This window comes from Hyposmocoma kahamanoa, unplaced genomic scaffold (genome assembly GCF_003589595.1).
Source record: "Hyposmocoma kahamanoa isolate Upper Pololo Valley unplaced genomic scaffold, ASM358959v1 224, whole genome shotgun sequence".
Classification (NCBI taxonomy): Eukaryota; Metazoa; Arthropoda; class Insecta; order Lepidoptera; family Cosmopterigidae; genus Hyposmocoma; species Hyposmocoma kahamanoa.
This window is the reverse complement of record NW_020653743.1, coordinates 9,208,340-9,233,467: the sequence shown is the minus strand read 5'-3', so window position 1 is coordinate 9,233,467 and position 25,128 is coordinate 9,208,340. Positions and strand designations below refer to the sequence as shown.

The 25,128-nt window shown below is 35.8% G+C and overlaps 1 protein-coding gene across 6 annotated transcripts in view; it reads right to left on the bottom strand.

The window, feature by feature from the left end:
• Positions 1-25,128, bottom strand: part of LOC113228104 (latrophilin Cirl) — a 627,124-nt gene that overhangs the window by 588,145 nt on the left and 13,851 nt on the right. Inside the window, exon 2 of one of the 6 annotated variants that reach the window (XM_026461250.1) lies at positions 7,522-7,561. The exons of the other annotated variants lie outside the window; for them this stretch is intronic. The gene's annotated coding sequence lies outside the window, so the exon portion shown is untranslated. The remainder of the gene's footprint in view (positions 1-7,521; positions 7,562-25,128) is intronic. 6 annotated transcript variants of the gene reach the window in all.

The following is a 25,128-nucleotide window of genomic DNA, read 5'->3' as shown; positions in this document are numbered from 1 at the left end:
TACGTCTATGTTACCGTCTAAAGACTGAATGTTCTACTAATCTAGTGTAATTAAACATAACTAGAGTTAATCTTTACTCACTAGTTAATTTCGAGCTCTGAAATGGCGGCGCTAGTATCGACATCGATATTCGTGTTAGCTGTAGAAGTTAATTAGTTCTTTAAAATTCCGCCATAAATTGAAAATTCAAATATAACTCGGTCGGCCTTTAAATAGCATAATGATGTAGGCACAAATCGTAATTCCAATCTGTCCGATTTCAACTTATTTGCATAGTTTTGTTTATCTATTCTATATCTCTCATTATTCGTGAGTTAGTGCTTAATTACAGAATATTGTCACTTAAGTAATTTAGTGCTTTAGGTAGCTAAAATAATAGTTTACTATGAATTGAAATTTACACTGCAGTCGTTGTATGGTGGCCTCAAAATGTCAAAAGTCAATAGATTACAAGGACTGATATACCTAAGTACAAGTTAAAAAACGCCTAACAATTTATGTTTTCTTTTTTTAAGAACTGATCGAACACTCTTTGTATAGTATTTTAATTGCTTCTTTTTAGTTCTGATCCAAAATTCTATTGTCTATGACTCTCGCTACTGAATTAAAAAGTTACATGAGTGAGTATGAGTTTCAAAATAAGAACGTCGTCTTTTTGCTAATTAAAAGAATCTCCTTAAACGCGTCCTGTGTACCTGAACAGATTAACGTCATTATATTCCTAAAATTATTAAAATTCAAAACATTTCATTAAATAATATCTTAAAATGTTACATAACAAGTGCACAGGCGTAGCCATTTGGTAAAAAATAACTGTTTAAAAACAATAGACATATAAAATATCAAATATGACACTACTCAAACACTTTACCGCCTCCTGATTGGATGAAATATAAGCGATACTTGACCAATCACGGACACTTCTATTCCATCTCTTTGCTTTTTTGTATAGTAACGTTTATTTTGCTTTCGTTGGAGTTTGTTGTCGTGAATAGTCAACAAATACTCGTAATCTTTAAATGTTGGTTGCATTTCACTTACTCGTAGAAAAAGTTTTATATGCAATCATTACATAATTAGATCTTAAAATCTCGTACCTAATACTTAGGCAATAATTATTTTTAGTCTTATTATTGCATAGAATACTATTTTTGCTCGTAAAAAATGTCAATTACATTAATTTTACCTAACAAAAAACCGAAACTAAACAAGATATAAAAAAACTAATTAGAGGGGGTAGTAGATCGGGTCTTGCTGATCCCAGATATGTTAATATTTCAATTTCGGTAAAAATATCGATTACGCTAGTTATTATACTTTGGAGGACAGTATGGTTGACGATTTATAAATATTTATTTATTATACATTCTAAAAAATGTTTGTGCTTATCTGTATCGCTTTTTAGTAACAGACCAATGTTCTGAAGGTGGCCACGTAATAAACAATCACTTGAGGTCAATATCTTTATTCACTAGTTAATTTCACAGCAGTCGAAGTATATTAATTACGAAATAGGATTGTAGGTAAATAACTTCATTAAAATAGCCATTATAAATTGTGCCCGGTATTTAAAAGACATTTTAGAATAATTCTAACTCTTTCAAAAGCATAATGTATTTAAATTATACGGTTATTAGAGTTGATTACGGATAATTCAGCTAGAATACTGAATTATGTTGTCGTTTTGTGTCCGTTAAATAATTGATTTTTACTGGTATACGAAAAGGGTAGTACGCCTTCAGCAGTTTTGTGATTTATAACATTATTCTATGAATTTACACGTTTGTGACGATATACGGTGCTCCAAATCTAAAACGCGCAAAATACAAATTAAATATTCTATATTGCACCAAATAAATACAACAGAAATATTAAGTTTAACTGAAGGTGAGTAAGGGTGGACATATCCCTAAAAGAGATCTCTTCCAGACAACCCCGGGTCAGTGAGAGCTAAAGTTATAAGCGGGCAACAGCATGCAAGAAAGAATTACAAAGATAATGAGAAAAAATATAATAAATACATGAATAAAATAAAAGTACCATTACTTACAGAAGTATTATAATGAATCATAATAAATAGCATCAATATTCATACACATACAAAAACAATAAGATGATTACAAAGAGATTTTACTGTTTCCGGTTTTGAACGGTTATGAAATTACAAGACACATGGGACTTGTCATCTTATGCCTCTGGGTGACAGGCGCACGACTTGTTCGTCCAGTCACTTCATAGCTATAATATATAGATATAAAAGTTACTGAAAGACGCCTCAACTCTGCCCTTTTTTACCTAGACTCTTGGCTTACCGATCACGGCCTCTCTCTTTCAGCTAACAAAAGCACAGCTGTCGTTTTTTCCCGCAAGAGACGCCTCCCTGAAACTGAAATACATGTTAATGGGGAAATCATAGAACTGAGGGAAAAAGTAAAATTTTTAGGCATTATTCTGGACTCAAAATTATCTGGCATCCATCACCTCAACTATATTTGTCAAAAAGCTGAAAAAAGCATAAATGTCCTACGTGCACTTTCTGGTGTTCGTTGGGGATCACATCCGTATAACCAAAAGCTCCTGTACAACGCAATCATTAGAAGTCATTTTGATTATGGCGGCTTCCTTCTGGAACCATGCAACAAAATAGCCTTGGCTAAGATGGACAGAATCCAGGCAAGATGCCTGAGAATAATCACAGGTACCATGAAATCCTCACCAACAAACGCTCTTCAAGTCGAATGTCTGGAGCCCCCTCTACATCTACGTAGACAATTCCTTGCTAATAGATTCCTCTTCAAGATCTTTCAATATTCTTCTCACCCTTTGCTTCCCGTATTGCAATCCCTGTCGGAGATTATCCCTTCCTCCAATTATTGGTCACACAAGAAACCCCCCCTTCTTATCAACAGTTTTAACAAAATTTCCAATCTCCCATTCCCTATTTACCAAAATTATATGAACCCGTTGTTTGAAACTGATTTTAAATGTTTAACGTTTCGCCCAACAGTCTATCTTAGTTTTGGCATCATGAAAGATACCCCTGGAGCAAACCAAGTCTTCAACGATATAGTTGAGAGAGAATGGCATGACTGGACTACTGTTTTTACCGACGCTTCAAAATTACACGAACATGGCGACTTGGGAGCCGCGGTTTGGTTCCCCAAGTTCAATGTCGTACTCAGTTTTAAATCCCCCTATCTGAATTCGGTCTTTTCGGGAGAGGCAATTGCAATACTCGAAGCCATTTTATATATTGAGTCCCATAAAATTAATAAATGTTTGGTTTTCTCAGACTCACTAAGTTGCCTCCAAGACATTATTAAGCTACCGTTTCATTCCAAAGACAATTTCTCCATCACCCTCCAAATTAAGGAAGCTCTGTACCGATGTCATTGTGCGGGAATTGAGGTAACTCTGGCCTGGATTCCCGGTCACACTGGGATCAGTGGCAACGAAGCAGTAGACGCCTTTGCAAAGGATGCGACAAGAATTGGCGTGTGCAAATACTGTAAGTGCTTTCCCAGAGATCTGCTCGCCATGACTAAACCCCAAATGCTAGCCTCCTGGTCGGCCCTTTGGCAGGAATCACGACAAACTGTTGGTAGACACTATGGTAATCTCCAACCAAATCTACCCACTAAACCCTGGTTTTTTAAACGTCGCGATTTGCCTAAAAACATCACTTCCACTATTATTCGTTTGCGCTTAGGCCATGTTTGCACACCTGTATTTTTGCGTAAAATCAGAGTTCGAGATCACTCTCTGTGCGAGTGCGGCCTAGAAGACGGTACCTTGGAACACATTTTTTTCAATTGTCCTAATATTGCTGTTCCACTTTATAACTTACTTTCTCCAAAATTCCCCCGCCCCGTTAACATAAACAACCTCTTAACTTTAGTGTTCTCCCCCCATATTGTTACTCTATGTAAATTTATCCACTTAAATAACATATATTTATAAATATTGTTTTGCTGTTTTGTTTTACATTCTCAACTGAGTACTCCCGTAGTCCAACTTACCAACACCGGTTAATGTCCTATTAGAGCTTAGCGAAAATTTTTTTTTTTGTTTCGTTTTTTTTTCTTTCAACTGTGACATTGGCAAAATCATCAGTTCTCATATTGATGGAGCCATAAAAATAAAAAGTGAAGTGAAAGTTATTTGAGAATTACTGACAGACTTTGCTGACCTTCAACTCAGGTGTGAACTCACTAAGGCTCTAAACAACGAGTAGAAGAAATCGGGGGAGAATTTTGTTCTAATAAAGTAACAATAGTTAACATACATAAAGGAAATTGAACAAACATAAGACCGATTTCACAAAATAAAAACGCAATGTTGCAAAAATCAGGACGTGGGTTGTTAAGGTTTAATACAAGAGCGCGATAACGGAGCTATATCGAAAGGTTACGAGCTATAAAACGAGGCGATGGCATAAAATAAATTCCCCTGAGAAGAAAAAAAACGAAAAATGTGTAAGTCTCTTTAATTTATAAGTAAGTGTATCATGAATTGACACGGTGGAAATGTGATTTGAGGGCATTACGTTTTCACAGTTGAGTGGATGCTGTCCTGGCCCCCATGACCCCTGAGTAGCGGACTCGGAGGAGTTCTTTGTCCAACATAAAGGAGTCCGGGATGGAAGGTTCGTCTGTGTTCGGCGAGCTTCAGATTCGAAGTCGCGGGACCGATGGGTCTCCCTTCTCGGGAAGGGACTGCGCAGGAAGCGGCCAGCCGCTGGTGGGGGCGCGAACGAGTGCAATAGCGTACCCGTACCTCTACAGCGGAGAGGAGGAACACTCCGGGGTTTAGTGCTCCCCTTCAGGGTTCAGCCCAGTTTCACAGAATTTGTAAACAGACTCCTCCGGGTCACCACAAAAAAAAAGCCATAAAATCCGCCGTCAGGTAAGTGTCAAAATACTTCTAAAATTATATGGAAACGTAGGAAAATACGTGAATCTGCGAATTATATTTTTCTATTGTGATTATAGCTAGCCCTGTCTTTTATTTTATTGTAACTGTTTTGTGACAATCTTTTGATGCCGTTTGACAAGAAAAAACATACTGCACACCGTTGCCTACATGTAAAATGAAACCTTAAACTGGAAACGCGTCGATTTTGTTAATAGTACATCTTTCGAAATTACCAGTTAAAATATCTCCACATGGCCTTGACAGCCCATTTCGTACATTTAAATACCACTCCAGATACAATAGAGATTACCTAACACATTTTCAATTGAAATTTTCTAACTTCTTACTTAACACGGTGATTTGGTACAATACAGACAAGAACAAATGGTTGTCTTGCAACGCCCATCGCAAAGTTCAAGATGTTGGATTAGATTATCGACCGCAAAATCTTCTTGCGCAATCAAAAAAAACGGAGCATATGTAATGAAATATTCAAGTATTAAGAGTCGAGCGGAATCTTCATTTAAAAAATCGCTGTACTAAGATATCATTTGATTATATTCAAGTTTCTAATTGTAGGAACCCCTATATAGTGGATATTCCAAGGATTCGCACGAAGAGTTTCGCTTCCACATTTATATGGCGAACGGCTATAGAGTGGAATTGTTCCCTGAACCGTATAGCTTGGATCTTTTCAAAAGGAGAGTGAATAGGTATTATTTACGAGTGCATGCTCCATTCTCGACCTCATCGCCACTTTTAATTAGGTAAGATGGAGGTCAATTGCGCACTTAATTTTTTAACAAAAAGGCCTGCGTGGGCATCACGTAATCGACTAGAAGATGTTCCCAAAAGTTACTTTCTGAGGAGCCTATTCTCTGTTACTAAAACTGCCTGATTACATTGTAGCGTTCTTCAACACAGTCAGTGAATAGCCTATGGTAGCTTGCTTTTGAGGTAGATGTGGTGGAGCATTTTTTTTATAAATCTGGACACGTTGCCCGTTTCAATAGAAATGGGCAAAACTTATAAATTTCAGAAAAAATTCAGAATGAAGTTGCAGAACTTTTCTCGTCAACTTGTTTGTTACGTTCACACGTATTAAAAGGGAAAACGCGTTTTGTCTATTGTTATAGATAAAAAAATATCTTACATCTGCAAAATCATAAATTTTGTCGCAATACATCCAATCTTCCACCAAACAATAAAGAAGACAAGTCAACAAAAGGAGGTCACAATGGCCCCACTGTTTCGGCTCATTAATTTGACACTACGTTAGAAGTGTTACGGCACGCCTACAGTACTCGACGGGTTAAAGGTGGTCTTTAGCGAGTTAGGTAACATTTTTAGTTCCTTTGTGAATGGGCTGTTAGACGCGATTTTATAGAAACGACAGGCCTGGAGGCACAGAGTGCAAGTCATTTGGTTTTGCTGGTATACTTTATTTTCCCTGAGAAAAATATTGAAATGACAGGCAGAATATTATAAGCTTATGTCAGAAACCTATTTTATATAATAGACTTTTCTAAGTCACTTTTTTTATGTCAGGTGACGGGACGAACAAGTCGTGTGGTTAAGCGACACACCTGTCCACAGCAGTTTGCCACTCAGAGTTTTAAATCGCAAAGATCTGACGGACACTACCACTGCGCCGTCCTTAAGTTGACAAGTCCGATGTGCCTGTAATTTGACTAGCGCCGTTACTCTTCAAAACCGAAACGCAGCGCTACGCAACGATATGCTCACATTGCGGCTTGGCGGCAGAAATAGGTACTTACCTACTATTTGTTGCAACACAAAAAATAGTAAAAACTTCAAGACCGTTGCTCCAAGTTTTATTTCAAGGAATTTACTAAGTGCCAGGTTAACTGCAACCGACAGTACTATGAGTATAATGCAAAAGTTTAAATTTAAACTATCAGATCGGTCCAAACAGTCAATCCCACATAATAGTACCGATATTTCTCTCACACAATAAAAACTCCGTCGATAGTCGCCATTTGAGAAAAAAAATCTTAACATCGCCATGAATTTAGATAAAACGGGTCAATATTATCTAGTGGATTTTTATGGAACTATATGATAAGCAAAGTTTTTACTAACCGCAGAGCTCCTTGTGAAAGAGTTCTTCCAGGAAAGTTCTGCGACCGTAAAGGAGCTGGTGAAATTACAGGCACATAGGACATTTCAACTTATGTTTCAGGGTGTCGGGCGCAGTGGCAGTGCCTCTCGGATATATAATAATATAATAACGCACACACTCATCATAGCCCCGCACTAGGGAAACCCTGTGTCGCGGGTGCCATGGACACACACATACACAACCACAAATTACACCCAAACTCACGAGAGAAATAAATGTAGGTCATACAAATATTTCACCCGGCCCAGAAATCGAACCTGGGACCTCTGCGTGGCAGTCCGGCATGGTAACCGTTCGGCCACGGAGGCTGTCGGATCTTTGTGATTTAAAGCTCTGAGTAGTACTGCAACTGTTATGGACAGGCGTGTCGTTTACTATCAGGCACACAACTCGTTCATCCCGTCACTAGTTTTTATATACAAAAAAAGATGTAACCAAAACTCCAATAAATACTTTAGAAATACCTGTTCACATCATAATCTTGCACCGAAAACGTGATGATACCTGTAAACAAAAAATAATCAATTAACCCCCATACAAGTGCTCGCGGTATAAACGTGGTAAATGACGTTAATGTTACTAATTTAGCCAATTTTGATGTTAGTTCATCGATCACTGTCAAGATGACGTCACTGTTATTTTTTAAGTTGAAACCTATCCATATTTACTTGCTATGCTACCTGCTTTTTTGTGCATCTTTTTTAGCTGAACTAAATTAGTTTATTGTTTTTTATCTCATATTATCGATGAAGTAGATTTAGTAATGTTTTTAGATTGAAGATTTGAATAATTCTAAGTTTGAAAAGCTTCTGTAACTAATTCCTTAAATTGGCAACACGGAAATTGCATAGTAGCATAGATATGAAAGAGTTTGTCTAGGGAAGTACTGCCACTTTACGTGTTTCTGCCGCCAAGCGATAATGTGTTCATTACTGTGTTCCGGTTATAAAGGATAACGGTGAAATAACAAGCACATGGGATTTTTCAACTCATGTCTCAGAATTGCAATTTAAGGACCTGAGTGTGGCAAGTGTGGCACTTATAAAAATGTATAGAAAGAAGAACATTGCGTTTCGATGTCACTATACCTTTGCTTGTCACAAGACTATTCTAAGAATATGGTAGACAAGTATTGGATGAAATACAGTCCGTGTTTAAAATAAAGAAAAAACGGCATTATGGTCAAGAAAATAAAATATAATTTTGACGGAAGACTCACGCTTTTACGAAATAACCCCAAAAACGGGCAGTCGCTTAACCAACGCTCATTTGATTGGAAAGAGTTTTTAAGGCCTCAGATAAAACAGAGCTCGTTTACATTGTGTGTACAGTAGACAATACAATATTGTAGCAGTATGACAACTATATGATAAAGCAGGTAATGCAACTATATTGCCCTCAACATCATCGCTAACGTAGTCGAAATTTGTTTATCGATACCTCCAATTAACACTACTTTATTGTTTGGTCATTTTCTGTTATTTTTGCAAACATCCATATTTATTTAATAATAGTATATGCTATTGAGTTCTTAGGTTTTCGGGCCATGGTCATAGTTGACCGTATATGGTCAACCGTAACCGTGGGACCTGTAAAGGGCCCGAAATGTTGGTTTGTTTGAAAAAATAAATATAAGCGATTTAAATCTGGAAAAAAAGTTTCATTTCCTAATAGTATGCTATCCGAATTTTATGGTAAAAAAGGACCAAAAAACAAATTTTGTGAAAAAAAAAAGAAACAATAAAGCAGAACAGGACCAAAAATTAAGATGACGTAGTGTCCATTGGTTAATTTAGTGTTAATTTTTTCCCCCTCTATAACCGGATGTTTTTTTATATCTTAGTTTAAGTGTTATTGCTAAACAAAATCAGTTCGCCGATGTATGTAGAGACACCATGGTGAATTGGGGTTATGTTAACCTGACTCAAAACCATTGTGTTTGCAGATCTTCAATACAAAGTATGAGACATACTAAGTATGTCTCACTTGGTCTCATGCTCAATGTGTCCGACAAGCTGCACACGCGAAGACCTGCTAAAGAAAATGGATAGGGGGCATAGAGGTGGCTGCTTGCTGGGCCAAAGATCTGAAGCATAGTTAAACCAATCTCGTGAACATCAGAAACGCGATTCAAGTCTGATAACGGCAGTACGTTGCCAGTTTTTTTGTTCTAGAGAGTATCCCCACTGCATTTCGCTGCACTACAATAACACGTCCGACCCAATTTCTAAATCTGAACACGCTCCACTGAGGAGATTACGGACGTTCAATTAGATAACCGATCTCATGCTGAGTGCAGAACTGGACATCTTGGCGCGAAATGGGTTAGTTTTATTTCTGGTTTTACAGTCGCCTTTGTTCTTGAGTGTTGACCTAAATATTTGATGTTTTTCTACCACTGGTTACATCGCTTTTCTGTGGCTCTTGGTCGACAAATCCAAACACAGGCAACTGCGTTCTCTCCCATCACTATTTAAACCATTTATTTATATTTTAACATTGATAAATACAAAAATTCAAAGACATGAGATAATTTCACGAAAAAAGACAAAAAAAAACAGTAAGTATGTGTATGACGGATGGGCTCAGCGAAATGTTGAAATTAGTTGGACAACCCTGTTTTATTAGGCTATGCTTTGTGTTGTCCTGTGATGTTGCAACTGTGTGCTTTATTTTAGATAAACCCGCTTCGAGTCTCACAGACAGCAGTAAGGATCAAAATTATATTTGAAAACAAATCCACTCCTCCCGTGTAGAGGCTACCTACGACGTGACATTGGCGGAATTGTGAAAGTCACAAAACAAGCCACTAATAAAGAAGAAGAAGAAGAAATTAGTTGGCACTGATTTCAACCCTGATTTTAAATATTTTTTTGTTGACTTGATTATGTAAATTTTCTGCTACCTGCAACTTGCACGCTAATTTTGAGCAATGAAAACGTAGCCTAAAGTTAAGTAGGAATGGATACAATTATTGAATCGAAACTATTGATCTTAGAATCATGGATCTGAATCAAAACAATACTAACCCAGTTTTGGATCAACGGATTCGGACTTAGCATATCTTGATCCGCCATGCTCGTATTTGACTACAATAGTTCATTAAGATATTTAACTTGTATCTTTGGCGCGTGCGAAATGTGTTGTGGATTTTAATATAAATTTCACGGAGTGAAAGTCCAATAACTCCAAACGGAGACGCAGCAAACGGTGACCCGATGCTGCTTTAAACTGGGGATAATGGAAAAAGAGGAGGCCTTTCCCCAGGAGTGGGACACGACTGGCCTATAATAATGTCACCTTAATAAAAAAAAATATTTTAAACAACAAATTATACTCAAGGATCCCGAATATATCAGAGAGGTGTAAGGAGGGACAATAACTATATGTCATCTTAGCATGTAGTAGTCAGGTAGTGACTTGGCAGTTTAGCCCATATAACAACCTCTATCCTTATCCATTAAGGTGTACTATAGAGGTACTCAGACAGTAATAATAATACATGCCGAATTAGACAGAAAGTTAATGCAGATAGAAGACGATATAAACTCTCATCACAACATACTCAATATAGATGCACTGTTCGGCATTTACTTGGCTTCGGTCTTTAAATGTAGTTAAAACCAGCTAAAGAGCTGAATAAAAAGACAATAATGACATATCTAACACGGTATCATTAACAGCTTTGGTTAAAGTTATATAGGATATGGGAATGGTATAATCAATATCTGTAGGAAGTGAAGCTTGGCATTAGTAGAAAACTCAGGTTCTATACATTATCGGTGAGCATCATCACTTTTCAATAAAAGGCATGATTCCTCTTCTAGGGCAAAAACTAAACATTATATCTATAAACGTACAACATCAATGGTGGTCACTTTTGTTTTTGTCGCCTCAATGTTTGGACAGAAAAAAAAGAAAAAAGGCCTCCGAGAAGAGATTCGATACAATCACTTTTTTAAATTATAATTTGAAATCTGTTGACAAATGGTTGATTTGATAGGTAAACAATGAGTTTTGGAAGTTGCCGTTCCGATTTGTTACTTTTAATTGTTGCCGTTGACATCTGAAGGTTTTAATTTTGTCGAAATCTTTTTTGATAAGATCTGTAACTTTGCGCTTTAAAAACTATGTAAGGCCATAAAAAATCACTTTATTGGCGACGCAAGAAAATAATGTTAGGGCACTTAGCTCCCAGTTGGGAAATGTTTAGTTTTTGTGGACACAACAAAAAGTTAGTTAATTATTGAAAAATAACGTAGTATAGTAATACAAGTATGGTAACTCCATACAACTATAGCAGCGCGGCTTGGATGTGTGCGCGTCTGCCGCGCGCCGTGTACAGAACGCATACATTCGCGGTGCACTTGCGTTGCAAAGCGCTGGTCGTCTCGCGCTTTTCATTATTATGAGGACACTACGAAAATAGGTTGTGGTTCGTTTGACAATGTCGCTTAAAACTTTGAAAATAATGGAAAATGTGTTATAGTACCAGACTATTTTAGTTTCTGGGGTCTTTGGTGGAAGCTAGCACCAACACATAGACATTTATACGCGCTCTATTGAGACGGCTTTTACCTAAAGAGGCGCGCCATAGTATTCTTTAATATGCAGCCGAACTATACATTCATTAAGCGAATCACAAATTCCCTGAAAACACACTTGACACATTGGACTGTTTTTATTGTAAGCGGCATAAAGTTGAATTTAAACTTTACGTATGAAACTTAACGTGCTCTTCACGTTGTGCAATGGGCTTCATTACGATTTAATTTTAACTTTATACCATTTACGATAGCAACTAGAAGACGAATACTTTAAAGAGTAGTGTACTTCTGACTATAGCGCAATCTTAGCTTATCACGTTTATAAAGAAACTACGCTTGTTTTCCTTTCATAATTAACACTATACACAGCCAAAATATTCTTAATACGTTCCAAGAAATACCGAATGATACTTGGAGTTCATTTACCACATCCAAATTTCTAAGAAAGAAACCTTACACCCCAAGATGCGACTTCATTATACGTATATATATGTAGATGATCCAATATGGCGAAAGCACACGTTAAAAATACTGGCTGGAACCCGAACAATGGACTATTGATGTTATATTATACAAAAGGCTACAGGTAGCTAATATTTAGACATAAACGTCTGGTTATAGAATAGATAAAAAGCTTTTGATGTTTCGATGTCGTAATTGTTTTATAGTAGTGCCGATAAGTTTCTTTGACACGATAATTTAACATAGAGGTAGGTATTATAAAGACTCCATCAAAATCATCAAAACAAGTTCTAACATCTATGGACTAAACTTTTCTAAAGTAGTCTTGAGCTGAGTGTCCCGAGTAGTACCCCGGAACGAATTACGTCGTCAGGTCCATATACATGCAAATAACATTAATTGTTTATAATCTCACGTATAAATATACGAACACGTCCATAAACTAAAGATAAGCCAACAACAAATATAATATTAATAATAATAACGCACATACTCAACATAGCCCCGCACTAGGGAAACGGTGTCGCGGTTGCCATGGACACACATATACTATAGACAACCACAAATTACCCCCAAACTCACGAGAAAAACAAATGAAGGCCATACAAATATTTCTCCCGGCCCCGGAATTGAACCTGGGACCTCTGCGTGGCAGTCCGGCGGCATGTTAACCGTTCAGCCACGGAGGCAGTTAAAAAATAGTTAAACAATAAAGGCAGTTAAATGCTGAACTGTGTCAAAGGGTCAAAGGATACCAAGTGACGGGGCGAACAAGTCATGCACCTGGTGGTAAACGACAACATACGACCCCTATCCATAAGTTGCTATGCCGCTTTAAACGCAAAGATCTAAGGGACACTGCCACTGCACCCTGAGACATAAATTGAAACATCCCATGTGCCTGTAATTTCACCAGCACCCTTGCCTTGTGAATCGAAACGCAGTAATGCTCACATTACTGCTTGGAGGCAGAAATAGGTAAGGTAGCAGTACTAGGACCAGAACTAAAAACTACGCTTAAGGGTAAATTCCTTCCTAATTCCTAATATCCAAATACCGAAGCAACGTTTACCTAAGTCGAAGATTGTACATGCATCCAGAATAAAAGACTTAGTAACCAACCAATTTATCATCAAGATAAAACTTGCTTTTAAGCAGAGATTTCACTACATTATCTTCGGTTCGGCACATCTTTGAACGCAGGCGCATGCCTGCGAATCGACTACAAAAGATTTACGGCCCCCAACGCTAAAAGCGTAAATTATTCATTTCCTATCTCTTTCCAACTATGAGAATCACTCTATGTGAGACAGAGAGATGAAACGAAAGGCATTTAGTCTTACTGCTACTCAATTTAAAGTGTGGAGGATTGTAAAAGATAGACGAATATAGCTACGCGATAATAGAGGTTAGGTTTTAAACACAGGATAGCTTAATGGTAGTAATTCAATTTTATTTAAGTACTTGAGGTCAAAATGGATGGTCAAGTAATCGGTTTTTATGTTAAACGTGGCAATAATCACTAAAGTTAGTGTTGTTAAAAATAATAATTTTAATTGCGTCATAGTTCGACTGCGTACTCGTAATACAGAAAATATATACTTACTAAGAGTGCATAACAACTAGTGCAGTCAATAGCACGCTGGTCTCTACACAGATAAACTCAACTCTCTGCCGCTAAGGATAAAAAGGTACATAGTCCGAAGTGTAAAGCACAACCTGCTGTTCATTGTACATCAGTAAATCGACAATAACAAAGCTATTACAAAAGAAGTACCAAACATGTTCTTAACATAAGCATTTGATTGTAATGCAAATTTTCTTTGACAATAGTTGCGGCAATACCTGTTTTGATAGCAATGTTTGGAGAAACAAGCCATACGGGCGATTGGACACTAACTTACATACATGATTATACAAATAGATGCACAATGTGTAAAGTGCTTATAATATGTCTAAACAGATACGGGTGTTTCTCAGGGAGCGGGTGTATAGCCATAGTTCTTTACATTAGTCAAATGTAAAGAACTATGGCATAGTTGGGGATGTCCATATATTGTTGATTTTATCTAAAGAACGATTTTAAAACCACAATTTGAAAATCAAACAAGCATGACAACAAATAACAACAACAATAATGACAACTGCCAGTTTTAAAAAGGCGTTGTACCATGGAGAAAGTAATCGTATTGTTTTTATAAAAAGCAGTACAGAAAGAACATATTTTTATTCACACGCAAACAATGCTAGTCGCATAAACAAACAGTAAGTAATACTACGGACTGATGCAAAGATATAATTTATATTATGTAAAGTCGGTCGTCTGTGAAATACAAGAATATGAAATGTACTGAAATTGAAAAATGTTCCGTACATTTCCTTTTGTTTTAAAGATTTTGTTCCACACCACATACGGACTGTAAGCATAGTTTTAAAGTATCTTTAAACAGGAAGCACGCAAGTTAGCGGTCATGGAACACAAGACGGTTCACAAAACTGTTCGAAATATTAAATTTAGAATTAGACAAAACGTTAACCAAGAAGCAGTGATTGTAAACCTTTTTTACACAACTAATTACACATACACAGTAAATGAAAATTTAACATGACACGACATATTCTTTATTTTATAAAAATATTCATTTCATATTCAATTTTTTATAGTGTTGCCTAGTTTTTGGAATTGTGTAACTGACAGAAATTTTAAGTTTTAAATTTAATTAGGTGCTAAGAGACTAAGGATCGTATTCCAGAACTCTACTCAATGCTCAAGGCAGGACTTGAGTATTGCAGTGAGCACTGAAAATCATACTCAAGTCCTTGCCATTAGGGTCGTATTTCCAGTGCTTGAAATCATACTCAAGTCTGCTCAAATCCTGACTTGAGCATTGAGTACACTTCTGGATTACGACAGTGAATCATACTTAAGTCCTGACTTGAGCATTAACAAAAAATCATAATAATAATATAAAAGTAACAATTGTGCTTAGGAATTTTTGTTTACGGTATTTATTAAATTGCTTTGCTTACAAAATATAACAAAATGGCGCCTGATAAAAATTCTAAAATATCTTACCGTCTAATGCTAAAAAAATATAATAGTCTTTTAGAATATTGTTTCGGCCGCGTAACCGTTGAAACCTACGATCATCTTACGTGTAAAATAGACCCGAGGTTATTAAACTTTGAACATCGCAATGTTCTTGACAGTTGACCCTTACTTTGTTGGGTTTCTTAGTAGTATATTCAAGTTCTAAGAATAATGAAAAGAAAAGAAGAATTCAATGTTAAACTTTTTGCAAACTATAAAGAGGGTCTGTACCATCTCTTAAGACCCTGAGGGTTCAGGTTCCGCGCCCAGCAATGAATGTGTTTGGGTTCAAACGTAGTACGTACACAGTCTCTGAACAAACCGTACACAAGAACATTGACTTTAGCATGTCCCAAAATAATACAGCATATAAAGTAAAAGGCATTAAAAAAGTTCCCAGGAAGATTAAAATTTGGTCCCTTTCTGTAAAGCGCTGCATACGCTGAATTTTATGACTCTCAGTCAGCGATTGTTGGGACGATGAACATTTAGGTCAAGGCAAGCAATATCTCGTTCATGATGACTCCTCCATCGTATACAATAGTAAGAAATTTTAGGGGCTTCCGGAAGGAAATCTGCACCATGTCTCGAAAAGATCTTAAAAACGTATGTAAATTGCGGGACTTGATGTAATGGGTTTGGATTTAGATTGAAAACATTCTTATATTATCCTCGGATTTTTTTGAGAGATGCCATTTGTGAATATATTTGGTACTGAGAAATGTAATTTGTTACGTAATATATCTAAATAAGTTGCGTGAAATTGGGTAAGTACGTCTTGTGACGTCCTCTTTTGCTTTTAAAATTTTTGTTGCCTTTCGAATTAGTTGAAAGTATTCCTTTTAAAGATGAATTACATTTCGAACAAGTTATTTTCTTTACGTCATATATAAATTAATATATAGTACGGTAGTTGGCATGACAAAATTAGGGGAGAATGGGACACCTTTAAAAATTTTTCACATGTCTAGTTGTAAAAGTCTAACTCATTATTATTTATTTGTTTTGTTTGCTGCAGTAATTAGACCTATTTATGGCTATAATCATTCATCATAAGAACGATCAAAAGAAGGAACTCAAATGTTCAAAGCTCAACATGACATGTTCAAAGTTGCCCTACACCTAGGGCAGCTTTGAACATGTCTGGGGCACCTTTGAATTCATCAATTAAAATGACATATTTATTGCAAATAATGTTTATTAAATCCGTTATCAAAAATATTTTACAATATATTATAGTTCTTCAATGCGTTTAGTTAAATCTATAACCACAGGACTATTACAAAAACATTTTTTTTTGAACGGAACCAAAACTCAATTAAAGTTTAAATTTATTAACTGCAATATAAAAAATAAATAAAAACTGAACTTCTTCTTCAGTAATTAATTATAAAACCATGAGAATAGTATAAAACAGAATATAAATAACTAAAAAAAAGTAAACAAAACCTCTTCTTATGAAAATATTAGCAGATGAAGCTAATCAAAACCTCAAAACGTGTTCAAAGCTTCCCCCTTTCATTTGTTCAAATCTGCCCCGATGGGAAACTCTACAAAATAACAAATATTTTTCATGCGTAAAAACACTCAATGATTGCAAACTGTAGGTTTTATATTTAAGTAATAAAACAATGCACACGACAAGGAAGTTCAATTTACCATTATCCATATTCTTCCAGCAATATCTTTACAACTATTTTTGAGAAAGTTTACTTTTCGACGCTGACTCTAAAGACGATTCTCATTCAGTTTTCGGCGCGCGCACACTGACACGTTGCCACTGACAGGTGTGGGGCTGTGTGATCCCTTATTATAACCATAATTTCTACTACATTTTCATTCAAGCTGACTGCGTAAAAGCATTTGTTCTAAACTGTCCATGTTCAGAGGTGCCTGCTTCTCCGCTATAAGCCTTATGTTATGATAATTTAGGATAAGAAAATTATTGTTTGTTTTTTTTTCCGAGAAATCGTAACTTATTTAACAAAAATAATGTGACAGACTACCATATCAAGTATCTGGTCCAATACCAGGAAATCCCATGTACTATGAGTGCTTGAGCCAATGAACTCACTCAGGAACACTTTCCAAACAACAAGACCAATTCAGAAAAGTGCCGAGGTTGACAAATTTGTGTTTGCCAGAACAAAACACAAAATACATACATAATTAATAGTCAAATCGACTTTAAGCCAAGCACAAAGTTCATCCAAACGTATATACCAAGAATGCAGAAACTACCTACAACTCAGTATCTGCTCGAAAACGTTTCACGTCAGCAAATACAATGTTTGCTAAAGGCAAAACGAAACAGTATAGCGAGCATCACAAAGCGTAGGTAAGGTGCCGCTGAATCAGCTGTTGACGGTCATGTTGGATTTTTTTTTATTTAATACCGCAGTACTGGCCAGACGGGCGAATGCGTTTGATTAAATGTTTTCTCGTGGGAGTTCTCTTATTTGATAACAGTTTATAGGTTATCTTAGGTTAGTAAATACAGAATTGATAAACTCGTCATGTTTTGTACATGGGCGGTAAACGTGTCTTGACATTACTTTTCATTTGATATTTTAAAGAGGTTTCTATGTTTAAAACAAAGTCAATAATATCAGTTGTTAGCGCGTCTAAGAACACAGACCACATAGTAAGAATAACCTAAAAAATAATGTATTAAATTACATCCTAAAGATAATTACCGTGAATTGAGGTGACGTCATTCCGCTTTATTATTTAGTGATGTATTACGATCGGAAAGTCTGAGTGTCCAAACGAATTATTTATATGATTTATTTTACTAAACTAGTTAAAACTCGATCTTTTCGAGTTATATACTAGATAAAAAAAATCTGACAATCCAGCAACCATGATCTGAAATTGATCGAAAAAAGATCTCACACCAACGCGAAATAACCGCGAGAATTACGCTAAACTTTTTTAATAACGCAGGCGATTCAATCTCAATCGAAAGTCCCTTACGACCACTATGCGATGACCTCCGACAGTTTATTAAACTTGTGTTTATTGTAACGACTATCGCTGCAAAGAAAGAAAGAACGTAAGTCAATAACCAGTTCAAAAAACAGCTGCATCGTCAAGCCTCGAAGTACAAAATCCACTCATAATATTTAAGTATTACCAAGTTTAATGACAAATTAAGAATTAGTTAGAGATCTCACTAAGATGGATGTGAAACAAGAAAATGTTGTACATCAAGGGACCGGTTCACACAGGTACGCCATTTTTTATTGAATTGAACACCTATGCACGAAAAGGACGCACGCTTGCCTTTTCAAGCGGCGGGAATCGGGAACCACCAGAAGGACGGAAAAGAGACAGATAGATGTTACCCATCTCTTTCTGATGCAGTTGTAGGATGGGACAGGAAAGGCTCAGTCAAGAGAGCGTTCTTTGGAATTGTAGAACTGATCTTTAATTGAAAGGTGTTTTAACGATATACCTTGATCGATACTTCTTTTCCTTATGAGGTTGTTTTATATTACATGTTATTCATTGGTCCATTTGGTTTTACCTGTCGATTAATAAAGGTATTAGTTATTATAATTATAGAGATGTGTTGGTTAGTGCCTAAAATGCTATGATGTCATTTCGAACAATAGTATGATGAATTATAAATAACCTTTATCTAAGAATATGGCTTTGATTATAAATAGTGTTGCAACGAATAGTATTTCGCCTTCAGGCCGGATACCGAAATTTCGACTCGGAGCGGGTATATACATATATATGCATGATTGATGCATGACGCATGATTTTGTAAAAAGAAACAAAACAGGAAATTTTATTTTCAAGTGTATAATTAAAATTTACGACATCTAAATAAGAAAGTAATTCTTTATTTCACTTAACTTTCAAAAACTTAATTTTATTTTCATTTGCAAATAATAAGTACTAGGTTGATTTTGTTAGCGTTTATTTAATCATGATTTCATGACAAAATTACATAATAAGTAGGTAGTGTTCATTTGATTTGTTACCTTTTTTTGATCTCATAGAAGTTACTATTTGTGATAAATTACTGTATTTTCTTATTTCTTCCTCCTGTTTTTAGGTATTCGACCGAATAGTGATTTAATATTCGGTATTCGGCCTTTAATTCGGTATTTAATAGCAAAAAATAGGCCGAATAAGCCGAATACCGAATAGTAACCGAAGATTCATTGCAACTCTAATTATAAATTATTTAAATTTCTATAAAAAAATAATTAAATAGTATAAATATATTCAGGTATACGTAATGTTGTTTTTTAAATTTGTTTGGGATCTAGTAAATTTCGACAAATTGTTTTAACACCGTACATCATCTACTAGTTTTATAACTGTACGCTTCCATTGATTAAAAAAAAATCAAGTAACTAAAATTTATTTTTATAATACCAAGTGACGGGACGAACCAGTCGTGAGTCTGGCGGTAAGCGTCACTCGTGTTCATAATAGTGTACACTGCCACTCAGAAATCAGAGAGATATTGCCAATGCGCCCGTCACCCCGATACACAAGTTGATAAATCCCATGCGCCTGTGTTTTCACCAGTACTCTTACCCTACAAAACCGAAACGCAATAACACTCACACTACTTACTTGGCGGTAGAAATATTCAATAGAAAATATCCTTAAGAAAGAAGATATCCATAATATTAACCTTAGAACTAAGTCCAAACTCATTGTACCACGTTTTCGTTTAACTAAAGTAAACGGTCCTTTTATGGGGAACTGTATACGTTTTTACAATAAGGTTCCGGAGCATATTTAAGATTACCATTTCCTAAGTTTAAAACTTACATTAAAAGTATTTTAATTGAAAACATACTACAAAATTGTACACTACGTGTTAGGTAAAGATGTATGGAAGGACAACGTGAGTCTAGATTCCACACAAATATGATTCAAAATGTATTCTATATAGCATTTAAGTTTATTTGAAAAAAGCAATCCCTAGAGGAACCTGCTCGTTCTTCTCAGAGAGGTCAGCGTAGTGAACGAGCAGTAGCTTAAAAATAACGTTTTCAAATGTAAACATTTTACCTATGGAAAAATGATTATTTGAATTTGACTTTGGTGGCAGTACTACCCTGAACGAACTTTTTCACAAGGAACTCTAGAGTGTTTTAGAGTGGTTACACACGGTGACGTTCAGCAGCGATGCAAACGCGCGTTTGTGAAACGAGCGGTTGCATCGCTGCATTTGCAATTAATAGCGATTGCATAGATGCAGTCGCTTATGTTGAATAATTATGTACGGAAAATCTGTACAGTTTATGCATATTATTTTGTTTTGTTAATTGTAAATTTAAAAGTGAAATTGATAAATAAAGTAAATAAATAAATTAGTTAATTAATTTACAACGTACATCGCGTTTGTGTTTGTAAAGGTAGAAGATTAGCGACAGCGTTTGTATCGCTGCTAAATGTCGTCGTGTGTAATCGCTCTTAGACGTAAAAGACATACGACGAAGTAAAAAAGAGAGCAATGCATTATCTAGAGAATATATAGATGGGGGCGATATTACCCAAAGCGTTAGCAATACATTCACGAATACCTTTGATCAATCAGAGAACACAAATAAAATGACTTAACCTTGTTTGATTCATTCTGATTGGGTGATAATTGAAATGGCACAAAAGACAAGTTACCTTTTTTGAGATAATATTCCTTTTATTATAGAAATATATTTTTTTTATGATATGGGGTCCTTCGAACGAGGAGACGCCTCGTGCCTCGATGCCTCATCATATGCCTGTCATATATAAAAAAGCAGGGTTCGAAGTGGTGGGTACTTATTGATATTTATTTTATGTATATTTATGTAATTAATCGGAACAGCAAAACTAGCAATGCCGTGCATGTGATTGTGTCGGAAACGTATCCAAACGTGTCAAAATAAAAAAGATTTTTCTTCGTGTTTATTACCATAATAATAATTAATTTTTGACGACCTCTGTGGTCGAGTGGCTAGCACACCGTTTTTTATGGTGTCGCCATCTTTGAAGTCTGGGTTCGATCTTCGGCGGGGCTAATGCAGTAAAACTAACTTCTTCATTATTGTCGCAGATCTGGGTGTTTGTGGTACCGTCTTTGTTTCCGATTTCGAAAACACAAGTGCTTTGCAATATATATGATGCTGTATAGGATTTATTTATTCATCATTGGCACCACACACAGCCAGAGTAAATCTGACCAAGACAAGCCGAATATACCAGGGGGCACAGTTTAAGTGAGTGTCATGCCCGGAATTGTGAAGACCAACCAGCCGCAGCCGGTGGGCAGATTCCTACCGGCTATGCAGCACGTGACAGAAAGTAGGTAGTAAGGGTAATTAGTTATTGGGGTAAGTGGTTAGGTAGTGTTGTTAGGAATGGGTGTTAATGGTATTTTTCGCAAAGATTGTTTATTTACTTTTCTCACTATTTGTCATTTTTAGTCAAAAATTGACGACACAAAACTATGAATCACGATGAATAATTATCACATGAAACAATAAAGAAAACAAATAAATATCTCGATTACTTCGAATGCTGGTAGAAAGTAGCATTTTTTATTTCCCATTGGCACTCCCGTACAACAGCTTGCGTCTATTTCGTTCAAACACCTGAAACTAAAAAAACTAAGCGATCAATGCTAGTCACAGTCGGTTAAATAGAAAGACAGAGAAATCCTTTTTTTAACAAAACAATAGCAACAAATGTGTATACAGCTAACTTTTTGCAGTCAACGAGAATTGAACGCGAAGGAAAATGGGAAACATTGAATGTCTCAATTTAAACTCGCTACAGAGCAAAGTTGATTTCGTTTAGTACCCCAGAAAGGAGGTTTGTTTTTTATTATTTCGGTATTAGACACTTCTGGAAGAAGACTAGTTCGTTAAGCAATACCTGATTTTTGGCTTTTCTCAAGTCGTTTTTACTATCTAGAGATAAATTACCACAATATGACATACAGATAACTGGATACAAGCTTTAGAAATAACAACACAGAGTGAACGACATTTAGTCACAGAAAGTATTGCCATCTTACTTATTTCTGCCACCAAGCAGTAATGTGAGCATTACTGTGTTCTGGTTTTGAAGCGTAACGGTGCTGGTGAAATGATAGATATATGAGACTTGTCAACTTATGTCTCAAGGTGACGGGTGCAGTGGCAGAGCCCCTCAGATCATTGCGATTTATAGCTCTGAGTGGCACTGCAACTGTTATGGGTAAGCGTGTCACTAATCACGAGGCGCACGCGGTGTTCGTCCCGTCATTTCATTGATAAAAAAAGAATGAAATTATTCCAAAGTACATAACAATGTAAAAAGGACAAACTTTTGTCAACAATGCATTACTGCGTATTAGAAAAGCAACAACAGCATTTTTCTAACATTCTACGTCTAACATGGGTCTAACGACTAATAATGGTTATGACGTCACAAAATTTTGTGACTTCAACCCTGTGCTATATGTACTTTGTGGACCTTTTCCCTTCTCTCAAACAAGATGACTAATATAGCAAACAGAGTAAACGATGACACCGTCAGTGTATATGCAATAAGACAACATTGTAGAACACACGCTGGTGACGATTCATGTGTGACAAGCGACAATCTAAGTGTTTCAAGTGATGACAATGTCGTACTTATTGTCACTTTGAAACTTGTTACTGTGGGGAAACTTTCTGAGCCATATTGCTTTTGGAATGCAATGGACTCGTACAATGCGGAAATAGTAACCGTAAATGAAATATCAAAAACGTTTCGAATAGTTTGAGTTTGGGTGACATCATTAAGACTGTGAAGAAAGCTTGTCGACTTTAACTCAACAAAATAAGATATAAATTCCCATTTGAGTACCAAACGTACTCGCTAACCATTAGAGGTACTTAACGAAATAGCACACAATTTAAAACATCCCAAATTGCTCTTTACACATGCCACGTCACATCTGGTCCGTTATCCGTCCCTTTCTGACAACCAATTAGTGAAAGAGACGTAATACATATATTTAAGAAGGGACAAAGGACATTTTTACCTGATGTTTAGTGACGACAATGTACAGTCGGTATCCCAAGTACGGTATCTTAAAACACATTTTTTATATTGATTGGAGTGATGAATTTTATCTTGGAGCATGCACTGTACGTGTAGGGAGAGGTTTTCGATCTTATGGTATTGTCAATGAGAGTTTTTTGGATATGATACAAATGTTGCAACGATTAGTATTGTTACATTGCATAATGCGATTTACGTCGTTTGGTTCAAGTGATTTATAAAAAGAATTCTATGGAGAATATTTTTTACTTTAGCACTGTTGGTTATGTTTTGTAGATTAATTCTTGAGAGAATTTTCTATGACGTGTTTAGAAAGGACCGATATAGATGATGATAAATAATTGTTTGAAGTTTTTATACCAAGTGACGGGATGAATAAGTCGTGCGGCTGGTGATAAGCGTCATGTCTGTCCGTAACAGTTACAGTACCACTCAGGACTTTACATCGACAAAATTTGTGGGGCTCTGCCAGTGCGCCCGTCACCCTGAGACATAAGTTGTCAAGTCCCATGTGCATGTATTTTTTCTATTGCTACTATAAGTAACTTCGAAATATAGGATAGGTTTGAAATTAACCAGTCAGTGCTCCATCATTTTAAAGTACAAAAGTAAATTGGCCGCTTTTGATATTGAAATATAAATTGTTCATTAACAATAAGAAAATAAGATACTAAATACCCCCACTTGCCTTAAGGCAATCTAACTTGATGGGACACAAAATTGATGACGCAAAACTTCAAATGGGCTCAACCGAAATAACCTCGCCGATTTGAAGTCATACGAGTGTCGTAAAACCAAAGAATCCAGTCCTATCTTACTCCGTGAGTTTCGCAATTGTGTTCGTTTTACATCACCCTTTAGATTCGAAAATTCGTAAGAATTTGCTTTATTAAAACAGCAGTATTTCCTTGTCACTAACGCATAAATTGCATTTTGGTAACTTTCGAGTTTTGTTTTCTTAAAAAATGACAATTACGATGATTTTGTTTAACTAAGCAAGATTTAAAAAAACCGAAAATAGGGATTATAGATCTCGTGTCGCTGATTCCAGACATGTTAATAACTCAGTTTCGCTAAGAATGTCAATAATGTTGGTTATGATAAGAGGGCAGAGTATATAATAAGATTTGATACTATAAACATATTTAATTATTTATTAAATATCGAGTTCTTAGGTTTTCGCGATTGTTAACAGTCAACCGTGACCATGGGACCTGTAAAGGGCCCGAAACGTCGGTTTGTTTGAAAAAACAAATATACGCGATTTAAATCCGGAAAAATAGTTTCATTTCCTATATTTATTAAATGTATCGCGTAACAGAATAGGCACTAGATTGGAAATTGTATGATAAGGTAATCAATAGTGACAAGTTCACAAACCTTCAGTTCTTTACTCAAGTATTGAGTTCAGGAAAACTAATCAACGGAGTATATTCATCACAAAAAATGTAAACGAGATAGAATTTTTCAAAAGACAAAAGAAACGTAGCTATAAAGAAATGTAAGTATAAAATTAATCGACAATCGACCCTTATATTTTAAAGAATAAAATAATTGAAGAAACAAAACAATCTTAATCAAAGAACTCAATGTAATTTCAAAAATACATCAATTTCAATTTCAGAGAGAAATATTTTTCCAAAATGCGTCATAAGTTTTAACAATAAAAATGGGCAATTTATGGCTCAGATTATGGAAAGAAAGCAAAAAGTAAGTTCCCTTAGTTATGGAACAATAAAACTTTGTATAACTATTTGATTACTACTGTTAACAGCCTTATCCTAAACTGCAATTCCGCTAGTCTTTAAATAATAAGTACAGGCTGGCAATTCATTTATGAACTTTGAAATTATGACGCTAGTGTTTACTTTTGATATTCACATTCGTAATTTTTAAGTTTATTGAATATCGCGATGTTTGACGAC